Raw genomic sequence first — 18,164 nt, forward strand, 5'->3', positions numbered from 1 at the left:
CCATTCCAAGAGCAGTGTTTTTGTCCTTTCCTGTCTGGTGTCCATGTTGAGGAATAATGATGAGTGAGGAGATGTCGCACAAACGGGCGCGTACAAGAACGTGCTCCTAGAAACGTTCTGGGAAGTCGTGATACGCCCCATAGCGGCCACAACCAGTTCGTGAGACGTTCATACCAATACTTGCAGGCACGCGTCAGTTCAATACAAGATTGTGGTATGTTGCATGATTTCGAGGATGAGTATGGGCAGTATAGTTTTTACAAAGATGCGCCAGAATCGTTGTCTTGCAAGTCGGGGTCAACCTGTGAGCGTTTGACTCCAATGGTGCCCTAGACGGTAAAAATGCGGGCATAAAGCCTACCATGCCAATGTGCTGGTTAGGAATTTAGCGAGCTGCCAGTGACTGTCACAGATGAATAACCAAGGAATTATACTTGGAAATTCGTGACATTCTGTGTAGCTGGCGGGCGGTGGGCGACTGAATCCTCAACAGGAACCAGTCCTGACTTGGTCATATTACATTGCCTCTGGAAAGGTGCCCTTTGATCGCTAAAACAGCATCACATAGAAAAAGAAGTTGCAACTATAAATTTATTGTCTTGCATAGCCATGGCTAACCCAGTCTCTGGAGTTTCAGTGAGGCGTAGTGAGAACTGGGAGGGCATGTCGTACGGCGCGCACATCACTGTCGTCATTAGCAGCGAGCAGCGAGACACTTCAGCGTAGCAGGAATTACGTAAGAGTGTTGTACAAGGTAAAAAAGAGAGTACCACATATTAGGATACGTTAAATTTTAGGATTTAACTAGATCCTTAATATTGTGGGAGTTTTCTACCGCAAGTGTTTGGCGCGGGCCTGTTGGGATGCTATTTTTCAGGTCACCAAACCACAGACCCGAGATAGAGGGACGACGGGCGAGCGAAAGTAGAATAGTTGCATGTTCTTTATAGCTCAGTAAAACTTCAACCTGCATAATAACATAATTTATTCAAAAGACATAGAATGCAGATCGTTGGCAAACGGTAGTTAATTCTTGAGCATGTCTAATGTCGATCTACATAAGTAATACTAATATTACTGAGCGTGTTTTTTTAGGGAATTGACTAGTTTGAACCTGGGACCTGTTGCTGGTAAGGAGACGCCAGACCACACATGACATGTAGAATTCAGAAGAGTTCAGTGAGAGTAGCGATGATATAACAAAATACTAAATGATCTCAGCGTCAGCTCCACTGCACTCCCTGTAAAGAATCTTAATACTAACTAAATTTAGTGGAAGGGGTTCAAGGCTTTCCTGTTTTTAGTTAGCTGGTAAAATAACGTCGAAAAAGCAGTTAAGTTTACCATCGGAAATTTTATTCTACTCACAAAACATTGTTTATAAATAGCACTATTGATAAAAGGAAATGTTTTAGTACAGGATGGTAAAAACCAACTCCGTTCAACAAAAACGTGAACTAATATTCCCTGAATGGGTTTCCAAGTTCTACAATCGTTCGAAGGATGACCTATGACATATCACATCTATAATCTAGGTTTAATTTAAGTTTCACAAAAGATAAAACTATCAAAATGGTCTACAGTGACCCTCAATTATCTTTAATTACTTATTTAACTTGTCGTAAATTACAGTGGCTAATGTGGCTTCTCAGTAACTATATAAAAGAAAAATCATTGCGCTTCAGATCTGTTCTTCAAGTGGCAAATGTGAACACCATGAGTTTTAGTTAACGATCGACACTAGTATTACGCAAAAAGGGGGTGTAACAGATGAGACTTCTGCAGTTCTGAGTGAAGTCTTATGTGCTCAAAAATGCGGCATTGCGTGCGTTCATTACCTTGTCGGTGTTTAGGCAGCGTCAGGGCAGCGGCGGGCAGCACAGCTCCACTCACTTCGCCATCTCGGAAGCAACTGTCTCCTATCTTCTCCTTACTACAATTTACCGAAGTTGGTTTAAAAAAAAAACTATCTGGATGTGTTTTAATCTGACCAATCAGGGTCTCAATGTTAACCTTAAGCTCCGCCTACAAAACTTCTGTCTATCCAATGAGAAATGTTATACTTCTCGTGGTGGGGCAATGTTTTTAAAGTTTGCAACGTAACAGAGACGCGAAAAAGTCTCACGTTAAAACTTGCAGCTGGTGTGGTCCTTTTAGCGTTATCGTAAGATCTATACTGTTCTTCTGGAGGGCTCTATCTTTTAACATGGGCTGGGGGGTGGTCCTTGACGTAAGAGAGACGCGAAAAAATCTCACGCTAAAACTTGTGGGTGGTAGTGGCCCTTTTTGTGTTTTCGTAAGATCTTTACTGTTTTTCTGGAGGGCTCTAGCTTTTAACATGGGCTGGGGGGTGGTCCTTGACATAACAGAGATGCGAAACAGTCTCACGCTAAAACGTGCAAGTGGTGTGCCTTAGTGGTTAGCTGGCGACGTGGGTGTCCAGTCCGTCCCTTATCGTAGGGCCTTCTAGCTTAACACGGTTCTGCTCTCGGCTTCTGTTCTCGTTTCTCCAGTCAGAACTGCGTCGGTTCATGGTGGGAAGGTACGACATGCATTTAGACATTCTTGTGTTAGTCTGTGGTATTCCATTTGCTCACTTGTTACTCGTATTACTTTGGTTAATTTAATGTCGCGATTTATTCGGCGCTATGTGACATACTACTGGATTTTCTTATCATGTCAGGGTTTTCATGGAAGGTGTTGGATTTGCCTGACACCTTACATAATGATAGCCATAGATTACTAACTATAAAAGTAAAATAAGAGTGTCTGAAATGACAGACCATCCATATATCGTTATGTAAATTTATTACAATATAGAAGTTCATGGGAGAAAGTTAGGCATAAGATTTTTGTCAGAATTGTGCAGATGATGGGTGTCGTGGCATTTCAGAGGCCAGCCGGAGCAAAAACAAGAGGTTATCGGCTAACTGCAAGAAGGCGAGCATCAGAGCGCCATCTAAAGCAGCCCATACAGAGCCTGACGAGTCCGTCGACCGACCCGTTTAAAGGGTTGGCCCCGACCGGCTCGCCTGTGTGTGAGCGATGAGCTCGCGCTCGTGTCCGAAGCTAACGACAGGGGTGCAGGAGCGTCCGGTCCTACAAGCTAACAGTCACCGGGCCCTATACCTGAGGGATTAGGCGGGGAACAACCCTCGCCGGGCCACAAGCGATAGTGAGACTGGCCATTGACACTGACACACAACCAACACGCAGCCGTTTGGAGGGATTCTCATCAGCAGGCCACGTTGTCGTGAGTACACGAAGAAGATCACGTATGGTGTCAGAACCTAGACCTCATGTGCCTCGGGACAGAAAAGGATGCTATATACTCACCCGTTTGAGGTTTTACAACTCACTAGCATTGGCCGAGCTGCATATACAAAGCAGTATCGTGCCACAAACTCTAACAAATGAATTGCCTCATTTCTAACTTCTCTTCTCTATTAGAGAGCAGTTGTAGCAGTCGTCGCTCCTAGTTCGATCCTGTATGGATGACCTCACACACTTAGGGAGTCACTCCTCGTGCCATCATCCCTCGTCGAACTTCAATATTGGGAAACGTAAAGTACTGTCCAGGGAGAGAAGAGATCTGGACTAGTGATGCGATGCATCCCAACAACAGCCAATGTTTAGCCCCATGTGTGTCAGTACTGTGGCCACATCCCAAAAGCCCCCTCCGATGCCCAACACATGAAACCAGGAGCATCAATGCATATCACTCAACATACCAAACCCCTCAGAGAAACCAACGAATTTGTGAAGCGCTTCGAACATTTCTAACAATGTGATTTGTAAGTAGGCTGTTTAGGTTTTTTTATTGGTAACGCCGCCGCCACGTAGCGCTCTGTATGAAAATCACTGGCTGTGCCGTGTGCAGTCTGTGGCTGGTTTGCATTGTTGTCTGCCATTGTAGTGTTGGGCAGCAGCAGCTGGATGTTAACAGCGTGTAGCCTTGCGCAGTTGGAGGTGAGCCGCCAGCAGTGGTGGATGTGGGGAGAGAGATGGCGGAGTTTTGGAATTTGTAAGAATGGATGTCATTAACTGATATATATTATGACTATTAAGGTAAATACATTGTTTGTTCTCTATTAAAATCTTTCATTCGCTAACTATGCCTATCAGTAGTTAGTGCCTTCCGTAGTTTGAATCTTTTATTTAGCTGTCAGTAGTGGCACTCACTGTATTGCAGTAGTTCGAGTAACGAAGATTTTTGTGAGGTAAGTGATTTGTGAAACGTATAGGTTAATGATAGTCAGGGCCATTCTCTTGTAGGGATTACTGAAAGTCAGATTGCATTGCGCAAAAAAAATATTGTGTGTCAGTTTAAGCACAGTCTTGTATAAATGTTCTAAGGGACGTTTCAGATTTAGTGCCTCATTCTCAGCACAGCCGTGAACATTGTGCAATGTGCAAGCACAACTTGACACCCCATGAACCTTGTTTTTTTCTTTAATTTATTTCTCTATTGTTGTTTTTGTAACGTATGTTATACCTTGAATGTGTTTGTGTTTTGCACTGTAATTTTTATGTAAGTGATAGAGTAGGGTGCACAAATTACTGTATTGTTCTCTACACCATGTTTTTTTGTATTCAGTATTTGTTGTTTTGTGTATGCAAACAGTGTGCCTGAAGTCCCTATAAACCGAAGCTGATACCACCACTTTCATTTTGAATGGACCATCAGTTCAGGGAACATTTTGTAAAGGTTATTCTTGCTGCAGGGAGACAGAATGAATCGGGCGTTGTAATTAGATTCTGAAAGCTCACAAACAGATTGTTAAATAGTATCATGTGTGATTGAGATCAGGTTAGTTTAATGATTGAAACTGTTGTAACATCTTAGGCATTTAATTACGAAGCACTCCAACTCTGAATGTAAAGAATAAACTGCTCCATATTTGGCTCACATACCCGGGCCATATTTAGAGCATGAATGTCTGTGTGAATCGGTGTTTAGATGGGGCTCCCTGGATATGGATGTGTGATGTGAGTGTTAGATTTCCTCCCTCTATGAGCTGCATTTTCTGTTGCAGTGATTTTTTTTTTTTTTTTTTTAATAGATTGCGGTATGTGGAGTGAGTTTGTAAGATTTTTCTTGGGCAACCGACTCACTACCTTCCTCCTAAGTGAGCCAACCGCTCACCAGTTACAATCTAAAATGGCGTAGGGGCTATGAGAGGTGGCATGAGCCCCCTCTCATATTTCTATATTACTCTGAGTAATTCGATTTTCCTCTCTAATTGCATGCGGTGAAACATTGCTATTCCTTCACACGCAGACTTCCCACGCAGCGTCTGGGTGGTCCAGTGGCAGGCAGGTTCTGCTGAGCCTTAAAGGGTTAAGCCGACAGGAATGAGGGAGTCGAGTGGAATGCTTTCCAGACGCCGACATTGTCATAAGAGCGGTAACGACACACCCACAGGGGCCTGAAGGAGCGGCTGGGCTAGAGATTCCGTCACTTCGCAGAAACTTAGCGAAAACACTTTCTGGCGGGCTACCAGTGAGGCGTGGGAACGAGTTGTGTTCCCAGGCAGTCTTGGCGGGCAAATTCCCGCGTTTTCTGCAAAATCGAAACTGTGATTGGCTTGCTCAGGGCACAGCTTCGTGACGCAGCAAAATCGACGCAGAAATTGGCGCCAAGAATCTCCATTGGTGAAATGGTAGTGCTTCGGCAATAGAGTGGAATTTTCCGCCGGTTTTCGAGTTGCTGATTGGAACGTTTAACCACGGCCACTATCGTGGGGGCGGGAATGTTGTGTGTTCGGCTTGTATGGGTGCTCTTGAGAGAGTCGGCTCTCACCTTTAAGTCGGAGTAGGTTACAATACTGAGCTCTCGCTGCTCTGGACAGCCTGCCTTCCGTTGACTGTCTAATATACTCTCATTTAATCGCAACTTCAACGTAACTTTCCAAGTACAGATGGCAATTGAGGGTTCTGCCTACATGCAGCCTATGTTGTCCGTCTTGAGCAGTTTTAGCTAAAGTCGACTGTATCGGAGTTTCTTTGTGACTTCGCTTGTTAAAATCAACCACTGTACCGTCAATGATTGTGTGGTGAGCCTTCTTCGTCTCCCTCAGAGGCGCATTTGTATTGATAGGAGGTCTTTAGTCTGAAACAACCAGACCAGGACAATTTGTTTTGGGCTATACTGGTGACAATATTATCACCACGACTGGACGTCGAAGCCACCAGCAATCGCTTCCGGTACGCCAGATCGTGTCCTTGCAGTTAAGAAGACAGCTTGGCAATGTATGTCCGCTGCACCGGCAAAGCAGGCAATTTTGCTCCTTTGATAATCAGAGGTCAGCAGAGCGCGGCTATACCCGTCTTTTCTTACGTGGTTCTGTCCTGGGTGTCATTGTCTGAGTTCTCACTACTGTAACAGCAATTAATGTTGGGTTCGCTGGGTGTTTCTCTTGAGTTGCAAGGAATTGGCTCCACATACCACTTGGTCATAAACGTCACAAGCTAGCTTACGGACAACTTCACCTTCACAGCATTTATTTGAGTATCCAATTTGACGTATTCTAAATGTGTTGTGTTTATTATTTTGAGTTTAGTCATAATAAATCAAATTGTTATTTTGGACAGAACTTTCATTCTGTAGATCGGTAGAGCAACCCTTTCATTTCTCACCACGTTAATGAAACTTATTTATGAAATTAAATTATTGCAGATGCCAAACCCTTTTCTACTTGCAGGGTCGATAAGAGTCAGTTCGCGTCTCTTCTTAACCCATGTGCAACAGAAAAAGTCGGAGTTAGAAAAGGGGGAGCTTAGAGCATCATTTCTATGTGAAGAATCTAGATGTTAAATACTTTCACCTCGCAAAACAACATCTCGGCCCAGCCAGTGTATTTCACAAAAATATGGAACATCTCCGTATTCACACTCGAGATCTCCCACGAACGATTTGAACTTCCTGTGTCCCAAACCGTGGCATCTGAGAATGTTGACTGTTTTCTTAATCCCGTCCATGACGGCCACTAGTTTGGCACATTTTGCTAGCAAATTAACACCGTGAAGAACGCAATGAATTGTTGGTAGCTCCTGCTGGACACCGAAGGCTTTCAACTTGTTTCGTATCAAACCAACGACACCAGACTTACGACCAATCATTGCAGGAGCCCCATCTGTTGCAATCGATGAACTTTTTCCCAACATAGCTTGTATTTCTGTATCGTATGCACGAAAATGTATCGTCGGCTGTTGTTGTGTAAAGGACTGGCACTGAATCGAGGAGTTGCTCAATCACATTAAACAGAACATCAACTCCTCGCAAAAAGACTGCATGTTGAGGAACTTGCCATACATCAGTGCTTTTGTGGAATGCTAATGGAAAGAAAATTAAATTTTTTATGCTGTTTCTCAACTGAGCTTCCACATCGTGTGCGAGTTCGTCAATGCTCCTGCTAACCGTTGTCCGTGAAAGGGAACGGTTACGAAAACAGAAGACTTGCTGGGCACAAAATTATTACGGCAGCAACAAAACATCCTTCCACCAACTCTCCGTCCGGGAAGGGCCGTGCTGTTTCAGTTATTTTAATAGCTACATGATAGCTTATTGTCACCGCTGCATCGTTGTCGATGACGAGGTTTTCGTCCTGTCAATACGTACAGGAGAAGGTAAAAGTGACGGAAAATGCACATCACATATTATTAAGAACAGTAATAATGTGAATCAGTGTCATAATTATCTACATGAAGACGTAAGGGTTTTTTTTCCTTTTTATGCTTCAGTTCGATAAGTTTGGCTTTTCTTTCTTCATTATTCAATCCGACTATGTCCTTCTGAAGCAATTGATAATGTCGCTTCACACTGTACTTCTTCCGTGAAGACAATGTTACATTGCAAGTCAAACGCTGAGGTCATCTATGCGGTTACAAGAAAAAATACTCTTATTCCCACTGTGGAGTCACGAGTATGGGTTCAAAGGACTTTCGTTTTAACGGTTATACCTCCTCCTCAGCCATTTTCGTACGTCTAGTTCTGTTTTATCACAAACACCGAACGCGATGTCTACACAGACAACAGAAACGAGGGGAAGTAAACGGACCGAGTGACTCCGTGCGGTGCAGTGACGTGCGAGTGGAGGCGAGTAGATGGTAGGTAGGGGTAAAGCTGTCTGGCAGAGTGGCGGAGAGCCGGGAGGCAGGCCTCGCGGTCATCTGCGGTCGCCCGCGCTCGCTAAACGGTATTTGTCCAGCCCTGAAGTAATGTTTTTGTGGGGACACGTTTCGAAGCAGAAAAAAGGAAAAACAATCAGCAAATTGATGTTTGTACATATTACGGTACAAGATGAAAAAATATTTCACTTATACCGGTTACACTCTGTATATCTTCCTACCATACTTTGTCCACACAGTAAGAAAAATTTAGTTACATGCTATCATCTCTAGTGTTGCTATTTTAACGGCCAACAGTGTTACATCTACGTTTGCATTCGACAACCTACGTCATCGTATATGGGGGAGAGTTCTTGTAGAAGCGCCACTATTTCGTCACTTCCCTTTTCCACTCGCGAAAATCTTGTGTGGGAAGAACGGCTGCGATTGAAACTGTGTGTAAACTCTTTTATCTGATTTTTCCGTCGAACCCGTATTGCTGAAATGCACCCTTCCACGAATACAACCGCCAAACCTCTCCGTGACGGACTGCCACTGGAGTTTCACGAGCGTTTCGACGATGCTCTTATTTTTTCCAGAGGAACCCGAGATGCAAAGCGCAGGTCTTCGAATGCCCTATATTTCCTCCTATATGTGAAAGATCCCACACTCGCCAGGAATACTGACTAGTCTATGAAACGAGGATTTTGTAAACAGCATCTTAACTGAAATGAAATTTTCACTCAGCGCTGATATGAAACATCCTGGCAGATTAAAACTGTGTGCCAGGCCGAGACTCGAACTCGGGACCTTTGCCTTAACTAATTCGATGCCAAAAGACGGAGCAAATGATATGTGTGTGGGTTCTGACTTGCCTGTTTCTGGGGACGCACCCTTTAACGAAGTATTATCAAGACGAAGCTTGGACAGATTCTCTGTGTGTCACTCGGCTAGTCGTCTTCTGCAAATCTATGCATAACGCTGCAGCAACAGATCCTGCTGTGAACAGCCGGCCCCTCCGGCCACATTGTCTCACAAGCTGCGAATTAAAACAATGATCCAGGAAGAGCAGAATATATCTCTTTTACTTCCGTCAGTGACCACAAAACATTTTGGTCCTTAGCCTATCGGTTTCGGTCAGCGATGACCATCTGCAGATCTGTTTTACTACGTACTAATATAATGAAGCCGTAGTTTATTTTCAACAGTAGCGCTGTTGCCAGACTGACTGGCGGCGCTGTGGCTCCTGTGTATTTCTTGACGGTGCCACTGCGATCTCATTATATTAAGATGTGTTGTAAAACAGACCTGAAGATGGTCATCCATGACCGTAATTGATATTGTAAGACCGAAATGTTTTGTGACCACTGACGAAAATAAAATAGATTTATTGTACACCAGTGTCTCAAATGTGCTGAAATATACTACAGCCAGAATATCAAAAGGCTTAATTTGTCTCTGGTAAGAGTCTCGTCTACTGGTAATGAGTTGATAGATGTTGATGCTACGTACGTAAATGGTAAAATTTCTTCACGAATCAAACTGTGAGACAGACATATAGTATGGACAGTCCGTTTCTGAGGCTACGAGTCGAACAGTTAATGCATTTTCTACATTATATACCAATTAGGAAACTGGCGAGTCTGAACGCGAGGCAGCTGCACAGGCCAGGCCAGCAGCACCTGGCTGGCCACCTGTGTCTCTACGGGGCCAGGCGGCGCCACCGTCCACGGTTTGTAGCGCTGCCGCTGCCGCTGCCGGCTACCGCTCTGCAGCCCAGCTCGCTCGCCTGTCGCATCCGCTGCTCAAACATAAATCCACGTAATTAGGCGGCTCGTGCAGGCGATGCAGCAGTTGGTTGCCACATCAAACATGCCGCCTGGCGTGCGCATGCGCAAACCGAGCACCGGCCGCGGAATACAAAGTAGTGCCGCAGCAGTACCAGCTAATGTGTGGGCCGAGGCGCCGGCCGCAGAACAATAGCAGGTGGGACGGGGGTGGGATAGAGCGCGGACGCCTCATCGGGATGTGCGGTGCCTGCGACCCCCCACGACGCCACCCTTTATTCGGCTGCCTAGCGTCACTGCTACCTACGCGATTCCGTTCTCCCAATGTATCCCACAGGAAGCTTACAGTGAATTTCTAAGAATCATAAAATAGTGGAAGGCCTTATTAACAAATTTCGTAGGAAATCGTATGCTAGTAAATCCATACATATTATCAAAGAGTATATGTGTGTGTGTGTGTTTTCCGTAACTCCACCTAAACCACTCGATCTTATTCAGTCGAACTCGGTATATGGAGCACTTACTTCCTGGAAAGAACCACTGCTGCAGTAAGATGTGGGTGGATGTGGAGGTGGAATACAAGTGTATGTCACAACTCGCAAACAGCCAGACTAAACTGATCCAGCGTTAGAGAATGAGAGCGCTTAGTGACTTGCAGCAAACTTTACACACAACTTCAAACCCTTACGATGAACTTTTCTCGCTACCCCCCCCCCCCCCCCCCCCAGCCCCCATAAAATAATGAAAGGGGAAAAGTTTAACGCTTAATACATTTTTTCTCTTTTTCTGTTTGCAGCAAATCTGCAGCATTAAGCATGAGCTTTTAGTTTATTACTTGTCTTATCAACGCATTTGCCAAACAGTATTCGTACATACCACTGACTGCAAATTTATATCGTTCTAAGACAGATAGTTCAGGAGATACAACTTCTTAACCACTAAGATGTGTGAAAAACTGCCGTATCGTGCGTGACGTTTTAATTTAGTACTCTATTACTGCTAACTCTATCAGAAACACATTTTGCAGGCACTATCCGTAAACAACACTGAATATACCTGCAAAACTATATCATTGTACAAGACATTGTTCACGAGATATGACGTCATAAACACTTAGCTGCTTGAGAACGAAACTGAAGGCGAAATTCGCTAGAGATGTAAGTGAAGAATGTCTACAACTGTATTTTAAATTTATCGACGGCATATGAAATACACGTATGCGAGAGAAACCCCGGTAGAAACCTTTTCCAATCCCTCTGGATTCATTTCATCCAAACGTGGTGCACATATAACTATTCTCTGGAAAGAAATACTATTGGAATCGGGTGATAATGTGGCTCAACAAGAGAGGCGTAGCAGATGGATAGACAGAAAAAGCAAAGCAGGAGATGAACAGAGGTAGGAGGCAGAGGAGATGCGCACAGTGAGAGGTGGGGGGATCGTCAGAGTAAGGAAAAAAAAACGATGTGGCTGGAGAGAGAGGTTGGATGGAGGGGGAGTTGAACAAAGAGAGGGGAAAGAAGGAGGTGGACAGACTGATTATAGGACAAGAAGATGGGCAGACATAAGGTGGGAGCAGCAAATAAGTGAGGGGGAAATAGAGGGGGAGGGGAGATATAGGGAAACTGAGATGATGGACAGGGAAGGGGAAAACAAATGGAAAGAGAGATGGGTGAGAAACAGATGGACAGAGAGTGGCATGGTGCTGGAGATGAATAGACAGAGGGAGTGAGGAGAAGGTAGGCTTAGAGGGAGGGGAGGAGGAGATGCAGGGAGAAGAGTAGAGGGAAATAGATTGGTGAGGAGGAGATAGGGGAGAAGGAGATGTACATACAGGGTGGAGGAGGAGATGGTCAGAGGGGGGAGGAGCAGATGGATGGAGTGAGAGAGAGAGAGAGAGAGAGAGAGAGAGAGAGAGAGAGAGAGAGAGCAGGAGAGGACAGACAAGTACTTACTTGGGCAACGCCAGGTATTGAGCTACTATGAAAATAATTGGACGATTATCTTATTGCTCCTGAAGACATCGAGCACATTTGAATGCTATTACAAACTAAACTAGCCGTAAACTGTTTGTAATGTATCGCAATGCTCGAACGATTTCACCTTCAAGTCGAAATCAGTCTTTGTACCTGACAGGTCATCACAAGGGAGCACCATCTCCTTTGGATACCTTGTGACTGCCAGGTTCATTTAAGGCAAAAACACAAATAAATCAAATAAAATAAATTACCACACATTTCTCAGATTGCTGGAACAAAACATTACAGCTGAAGATTTCGTCATCATGGAACACAACTGACATAATAATTCTTGAGAAAAAACACAATACAGTGAATGTATATAAACTTCAGCGACGACCACCTTTACTGAAAAGAGGAATGAGCTATAAACAATAATTTGTTTTGATATTTAAAAATCTGAGGTTTATTATTTGCATATGTAAGTGATATTGGAGGGCCCCTGAAACATAAACGCACAGAATTATGCAAACCCCTCCGTTCAATCCCGACGGACAATTTACCCAAAAAGGTCATCATTTTTCCGGGTAGTGATCATTTCGTTTGACAATTACTTCTCAATGAATTAAAGTTAATAAAAACTAAGCCCAAGTAGAAGAATGCGTGTAGGGACACCACACTTTGAATCGGGTAATACACGATAGCTACTGTAAGTAGAGAGCAAACTGAATAAGTATCTCCAGCTACATAGCTACTCTGCAATTCACACTTAAGTGCTCGCCAGAGAATTCCTAAAACTACTTTCAGGCTATTTCTCGAACGTTCCCCTCTCGAAAACCACGTGGGAACGACGAACACCTATATCTTTCCATGTGAGCTCTGAGTTCTCTTATTTGATAACGTTGGTCGTTTCTCCCTATGTATATTGGCGTCAACAATATAATTTCGCATTTGAAGGAGAATATTCGTGATTGAAATATATAGAAAAGATCTTGTCGCAACGGAAAACTCCTTTCTTTCAATGTTTGCCACCTAAGTCAGACTTTTTACTATCTAGTGTCAATTAACACTTTCAGTACCTTACAGATATCTTGTCTAAACATTTTTGCAATCAATTTTGAAAGATGACTACATTTGACGATGAACGGCAGCATTATCAGCAATAAATGTAAGAGAACTCGTCAGATTGTCTCCTAAACCGTTTACATTTTGTGGCTGGCGAAAGAGAGCACCCAGAAGACATGGTCGGATATCAACTTAACTTCCTACTTGCACACATCATCATATGGCATCTAAATTATTAGAACTGCAGTTCTCTGTAATGGGGAGGACGGCCACCAGTGACCATTAATAATGCTCGTGCTCAGTGTTGTTACCAGGCCTGTCAGGAAATATGAGTACAAGGGGGGTGAGCAGCGTCTGGTGTCGAGTGATCGCGGCAAGGGACACCGAGGTGCCGTGTACTGGTGTGAGACAGCGTGATCAGCATCTGACAGAGGATGAATGTTGCGCCACTGTGGTCTATATCTGGCCGGCTCCTCGAATCGTACTGTATCCAGATTTTTGGGCCATTCGAATGTAACAAAGGCCAGACGTTGGAATGCACTGGAACCTGAGGCCATACACACTCATCCTCAACGGTCTGGTTGACCTGGTGAACCACCACAAGGCTGGGCTACCAAGTTATGCACCGAGCATGTCGCAACCCCATCCGGTCTCCATCCGCCATCAGAAAAGTAATGGACTCTTGAAGTCACGTGCATTGGCTGCCGCCAGCGCCATACCACAAACGGCTAGTTGGCGTGCTGCCGTGACCGGGAAGTTTCGACTGCTGATGAGTGGCGTCATAATGCGTTCACAGAGGAAACGCCGCAAGAGTATAGTCGGCAAGCATGGCGGCGACCTCATGGGAGGTCCCATTCTTCCAGTATTTTCGAGAGGCATAGCGATGTTACGTGGGGATCCGTCGGTTATAACTGTCACGGATAGTAGTGATTCAGGAAAATATGCCAGCACAACGGTATATCGTGGACATCCTACGTCCTCACGTATTACTTTTCGTGTAACACTATTGCAGTGTCCTGTTTCAACAGTACAGTGCTCACCCTTCTATGGACTGTCTGCGTGATAATGAAGTACAACCGTTTCCATCGAGATCACTCCATATCCCGCAGCAGACGACGTACGTCACCACCCCGGACGTTAACTCTGTCCCAGTCTGGGATACCAAAAACCATTTACAAGAGATGTGGACCAGCTTGGCTCAGGAGAAGGTACGATGATCTCTGCAGCGAAGCCAATGTCATACTGATAAGGGGTCGATAACTGCCAAGTTGTTTGTAACCAAGTTTTTAGTAAGCTGAACGTTCTCAACCAGTGAAGTTCCATTGCATTCCCTACTCTGGATGCTTTACTTTTCTTATCATGAGGCGTAGACTGGGAACAGCAAAGGGCTTGTTACACTTGCTTGGAGAAAAAAAAAATGTCGCTTCAGTTTCACTCTGACTTCACATCAGTTCCTACATATTTTGGCCGTGGAGGCAGAAAATCATGCATACTGGCTTACAAATGAGACGATACTCCATACGCACTGAATTTGATTAGAACACACAAGTGAAGATATCTCAAAATTCTCCGTTGTCTCACAAGAATGATATTTTCTGAATCAGTGATGGTTATCTATCAATAGGTAGTCTTCTCCGACGTATTTCATAGTGTGCAAAGACAGTACATGTCCCAAAATGCTACTGTAAAACGATGTCAAAGAAGCTGGTTTATAATTCGGTGGTTACTTGTGTTTCCGTTCTTCAGTACCGGTGTGGCTTGTGCAGCTTCCCAGTCTTTAGGTACAGATATTTCGTTTAGCGAGCGGTTATATGTTACTGCTAAAACGGAGTTATTTCATCAGCATTGTTGAAACGGAACTTAATTGGTGTACAATATGGATCAGAAGGCATCCCTTTGTTAAGTATCAAGTTGCTTCGGTACACCGAGGTACTTATTGTAAGTTATTGATGGTGGCGCCTGTTCTTAATTTAGATTCGGGGGTACCTGCTACATATTCTTTAATGAAGGAATTTCGGACAATCGTGTTCAGTAATTCTGCTGAAATAGCACTGTCATTTGTCACATTACAATCGATGAGAATATGTAAGGACTTTCTGCCAGATTTCGAGTCAGAGTTTCTGCATGGAGAATATTACAAGCCCCTTACACTGAAGCCCGCACTAAGTTTCGAGCTTCTGTAAAACTTTGGTATTCTTGGAGGTTTTGAGTTTTTCTAAACCAAACATGCTTTCTTCGTTTCTTCTGGAACAGTGTCATGACAAGTTGTTTTGTATCTATAGGCATCTGCACCGTCTCTTGTTAATTTACTTGTTATAAAACTCAACTGCCAACAACTCTGGGTGTTTCAATTTAGCCACATCTGATGTACGCTCTCCAGTCTCGCTAATACGACCTCATGGTCACTAATTGCTGCATTGCTCATGACACTCGCTATTTGCTTAGGATTATTTCTTGTCAAGACATGTAGCAGAATGTTATCGTAACAACTGGTACTTCGAGTGATGTGTTGAACTAATTACTCAAAATAACTTTCGGGCAAAACATTTAGTAACAATTAGTACACTGGTTTATCCGTGTCATGTCATTGAAACACTTATTTTTGGCAAATTATCGATGATAGATTGAAGTCACCAGCAACTATTGTCATGTGAGTTTCGAACTAATTGAATATAAGAAAGAAATTATCATTTACTGTTTCAGTAACTATATCATCTTAGTCAGGCCATCGTTGAAACGAAACAGTTTTTAAATTAAACCGTTTGTTGAGTATAAAAACTGCCCACGATAACTCGGTTCTCGGCATGTAAGTCATTTTACGGCTTACGGTGACAGTGATTTTCTGCACAAGGAACACAAAGTGATACTCGGAAGAAAATGTTTCTTCAGCCCAAGAATTTGAAATGTTCAACTTCATTGAAGTTTTGAGGAAGTGTTGTGCCAAAAACACTGAGCACAATGTTTCACTGAAAACCAGCTACCATATATATTTAACAATTCACGACCCTAGGGTTCTCGCAATCCTGTTTGAGAAGTCACCAACATTACAGTCAACGCTAGTGACGGGAGGAGTTCATAAAATTAGCCAGTCAAGGGACACAGCCCCGTTATGTGGCCAATGCAGGTGTCGAGTTCTACACCAAGGTGATGACGTCAGTTGGCTTGCGCCTTTGATGCAGCAGTGCACGTGACACAGTGAAGATGCCAAGAGAGGCTGCACGATGGCAGTTATTCGCAACAACTGCCCCTGGCAGGAACGATGAAGCGAATGGGAAAATGCTCATTAGGAGAGACAGGGCCAGAATATCCCAGGGGGAAGCGGAAGCAGGCAAGTGGATTCCATCTTGTGAGATTGTCTGCAATTTGTATCTGCACAGTGAGTGGACTAATGTGTGCAAACTTAGCGCACCACTTAGTGCGCAAATGGACAAAACATCTGAACTGTCTTCTCAAGCCCAGGGTGTTAAACAGACATTCTACATACATATGAACCTGGCCCAATAAGTCAGCTAATATGATGTGCGGATCGTTGAAATGTGCATTCTTATAGGACAACTATCCGAGGAGTTCCACCCAATAATACCGAGCGAGGTGGCGAAGTGGTTAGACACTGGACTCGCATTCGGGAGGACGACGGTTCAATCCCGCGTCCGGCCATCCTGATTTAGATTTCCGTGATTTCCCTAAATCACTCCAGGCAAATGCCAGAATGGTTCCTCTGAAAGGGCACGGCCAACTTCCTTCCCCATCCTTCCCTAATCTGAAGAGACCGATGGCCACACTGTCTTGTCTCCTTCCCCAAAACAACCAACCAACCAACCACCCAATAATATCCAAACAGCAGACTCTGTACACAATTTATTAAATGAGCAATACTAAACTCCTTTAAATAACAACAAATGCATATAACTTACAAAACTTAAATGGTTAAAGAGTGAGCTTTAAAAAAACAATAACGTCAGCTTGCCACCATAAAATCAGGAACCTTTTACAATAGTGCTTTTAGAGTTTATCCAAAGACAAAATCCAATAATAAGTTAAGTTGGCATTACAATTTTAATAATTTATACAAAAAACTTTACGATAATGGCGCTTGGCACCATAAAATGAAAGAAGCGCAACACACAACCAATAAATATAATAACAAAATAATTTGATACAACCAAAGGGCGTAGGCGAATCCCAACGAAATCACAGAAGAGACAGCTCTCAACACTTCGGAGCCTTCCCACTAGAAATGGTCACCGAAATAAACCGCTGAGAGCTCCCCGACATGCCTTCCACAACTGCCCATCACTTACGCACCTTGGTTATGTTCTGTAACACACGACAGATAATATCAACACAAGATAAAATTCAAAATACAGTATAACATCCCGACAGCACATGGTAACCACAGCGCCGTTAACTCGGGCGCTCTTAAGTAACGGAAGCCAACACACAAACCTCAAACAATTCTCCCATTCTAAAACGAAACAATAAAAGCCAAGTGCATATGAATGGTCAAACTACAGTCTCAGAAGTGCCTTAACGACACCATACGCGACTATTCCACCAAGTTAACAATAACACAATTTTAAAAAAATACAGAACATACCACTAAATGCTTTTACACAACCAAATTGACTAGATCGTGTTGTTCAGGTCCCAGAAGGCCACATATACGAAGCAGAAGTAATTCAGTATGTATATACTGTACAAAACCGCCCTTCTTAGGCAGATTTTACCTAACACATCGACTGCCAAATGTACCATACAAGAACGCAACTCCGGGCAGGACTCCAGATGAGCAAATAAATTAGTACCAACAAATATCGTAACGAGCCACACACACAGCAAAAAGTTCCAACAACACCGAGCCCACACCCCTAACCTGGCAGACGACTCCAAAATTGAGCAACTAGTTGTCTCCGGGCCAGAATATCACAGGACGCCGTCGAGCTTCCGCATCAGACAGGCAGGCAGAACAAGTACGCCGACTCCAATTAATCACCACCGCATGGCCAGCACAGCGGCGAGTCGCCTCCGCCCCAGACCACTCTGCTCATATTGCGAGGCACAACACGCTTAGCGCTAGTCACCAGCAGGTCAGGCAGAGCGAACCTCACGTTCCGTCCAGTCCCAGGAAAAACCACTACCCTGTCGCTTTCCGCCGGCCACGGCAAACACACGCCAGCGACGTCATAGCAAATCGTCACCGGAGCGCTAATTCCCTACTCTTGCCCTGACTGAATTCACTTAGTCT

This window comes from Schistocerca gregaria, chromosome 2 (genome assembly GCF_023897955.1).
Source record: "Schistocerca gregaria isolate iqSchGreg1 chromosome 2, iqSchGreg1.2, whole genome shotgun sequence".
Taxonomy (NCBI): domain Eukaryota; kingdom Metazoa; phylum Arthropoda; class Insecta; order Orthoptera; family Acrididae; genus Schistocerca; species Schistocerca gregaria.